This window comes from Physcomitrium patens, chromosome 25, assembly GCF_059467195.1.
Source record: "Physcomitrium patens ecotype Gransden chromosome 25, ASM5946719v1, whole genome shotgun sequence".
In the NCBI taxonomy this organism is placed as follows: domain Eukaryota; kingdom Viridiplantae; phylum Streptophyta; class Bryopsida; order Funariales; family Funariaceae; genus Physcomitrium; species Physcomitrium patens.
This window is the reverse complement of record NC_143434.1, coordinates 13,544,948-13,547,489: the sequence shown is the minus strand read 5'-3', so window position 1 is coordinate 13,547,489 and position 2,542 is coordinate 13,544,948. Positions and strand designations below refer to the sequence as shown.

The window sequence follows — 2,542 nt, the reverse complement described above, 5'->3', positions numbered from 1 at the left end:
ATGGCGATAGAGCCAAGGGGTTTTTTTTTTTTTTTCTTTCTTTTTTTTTTGTTTTTTGTGGATTTAGCAAGGGCAACAAGTTCGACAAGCGTGGTCAATGTGGTGATGCATCTTTGCTTGTAGCAATTCCATGCAATGGCTATGGATGTAAAGGTATAAACAAAGCTTATCATATTTTTGAGGTTCTTTATTATGATACGAATATAGTAATACAACGACCATGGCCGATGCATCCTCTAATAGTTGGTATGTATGTGCATTGCATGAATTTAGACATCAAAAACTAGCCGCCCTATTGTCTTTGTACAAATTAAGTAATCCACAATATTTGTGGTTTTGGCATATCACTCCTTGAGTTTTGTATGTTTGAAATTTTTTTGCAAAATAATGTTCTTTGCATCCTTGACATTTGTAGTTTCATTGTTTGAATTGGTGGTATGTGCATTAAAATTGTTAAGTAGATATTTGGTTGAGCATGCTGCTAGTTGCTACCTATGCAAGACTATCAATATTATCTTTTTGTGTTGGGAGGTTTCTTGAGTTTCATGAATGTCATACTCAAGATTGAAGGCACTATCCAAAATCTACAACATGTCATGTCGATCTACCATGATTGTTTTTAAAATACATGGTGTAGTCATATCTTTGCAAGATTGCTTGAAATCAGGTATGTTGGTATAGAACTTGGTGTCTTGTAGTAGATTAGATACAAACTCTTTTTTTTTTTTTTTTTTTGCAAGATCAATTGTGTAAAGAGGCAATTGGATCTAACCATTTTGTGATGTGATGGGCTTACACTTTTCAATGCCTATAAGTCAACTTATTTGATAGGTTGATCCTTTGAATTTGATTTGTAAATCCTTGATCATGGATTCAACCTCCTTCTTTGCTTCATGTTACTCCATATCTGCGGCATGTAATTCTTTTGCTTGAGCTTATGCAACATTTTTGAAATTTATAATTTGAAAATTTATTATTAACTGATTTTTATTGTGTTATATATATATATATATATATATATATATATTTTTGTAAGTTGAGGCTTGATCTAAAACCTTATTCAAAGGTTATTGAAATCCAAATGTATTGGAATCTTAGAAATTAAAGTTTAAAAAACTAATGAGGTTTTTTAAGATTTACAACAATTTGCCAATTAGATTGAAATAAAAATTTACACAATAGTAATAGACTTAATTTCTATTAATATTAAAAAATTTAAAATCCATTGCTTTGTAAGATTTAGAGATATTGGTACTATGAGATTGGTATCAAGGTTAGAATAAGAGGTTAGCCAACATCCAAATAGATTTTAGGATTTATCTTTTATTTGATAAGTTTGTTCTTTTTCAAATTATTTGGACTTGTTGTCAAATTAGTAATTTAGAGGTGTACAAATTTTGAGTCAAAATCTACAATTATATTATTATTTATTGAGGTTTTAATTTGCTAAAAGATTGATAAAGAATTTATTTAAGGATTAAGATTACATTAGAATTTGGTTTAGGATTTAGAATTTGATTAGGATTTTTTTAAGGATTTAGAGTTTTATTAAGATTTGATTTAGGATTCAAGGTTCAATTAGGATTTCTTTTAGGATTTAAAATTCAATTAAGATTTGGTTTAAGGTTTAAGATTTGATTCGGATTTGGTCAGGTTTTACTTAGGATTTATTAAAGATTTACTTAGAATTTTTTATTTTTAGTATTTTTAAAGATTTTTGTCAATTCTTAAAGTTTTCTTTATATTTCTTTCATTATTTCTTTAAGATTTTAATTGGATTTGATCAAAATTTGATTAAAAATGTAAAGCTTTAATTGGATTTTATTTAAAATTTTATTAGAGTTATTAAGACTTTCTTGTTGTAATTTCCATTTTATCTTCTATATCCAAGTGCCTTGTGTATTCTTAAGCAAGACTTTATGTAATATACTATTGTGTGCTTTTATTTCTTCTTTTGTAGTTGTATGCTTATAAGTGAGTGCTTCAATATCTTTTTAATGTTGCAATATCATCGATCTCGCTACTCAAGCTATGTTTGGTTGTTATCGACCTTGCAACGTACATGTTTTAAGTCTTTCATACTTGTAAAGATAGAAGGAGCATTTTGTTGTTCTTTAAGTTGTTCTTTGTACGTCATTGAGTTCAACTTATAAAGTAATGGTGAGTCTTGCATATTCTTGAATAGAAGTGTGATCAACCTTGTTTGTTGTTTTGTAGCTACACACTTTGAATCGCATCCAACGATACGAGCTTGTAGATGGTGCATCATAGGATTTGATATTGTAATTGAGTGTTTGGGGCTATTATATCCCGGTTCATATCTCCTCTCTCTCTCTCTCTCTCTCTCTCTCTTCTCTCCCTTCTCACCCTTAGATTATATTAAGGCTCCATTGTCTTGACCAAAATAGTATTGACATTAATATTGGTATAAGATTTCATTTGTTTGCATTCAATGTTATGCTTCTTTTATTGCCGCATTTTTTAGGATGTCATCTTCAAGACAATCCTTGACGCCTTTCATTGCTTGTTGAAGAAGAAAGCA

General features: G+C 29.2%; 1 long non-coding RNA gene across 1 annotated transcript; it reads right to left on the bottom strand.

Moving 5' to 3' along the window:
* Window positions 1-356: 356 nt before the first annotated feature.
* LOC149986321 (uncharacterized) lies at window positions 357-1,686 on the bottom strand. The gene is made up of 2 exons (XR_016500913.1): window positions 1,056-1,686; window positions 357-907 (listed from the first exon to the last, which is right to left on the bottom strand). It is a non-coding gene; the product is annotated as an uncharacterized LOC149986321 (long non-coding RNA).
* Window positions 1,687-2,542: the final 856 nt, after the last annotated feature.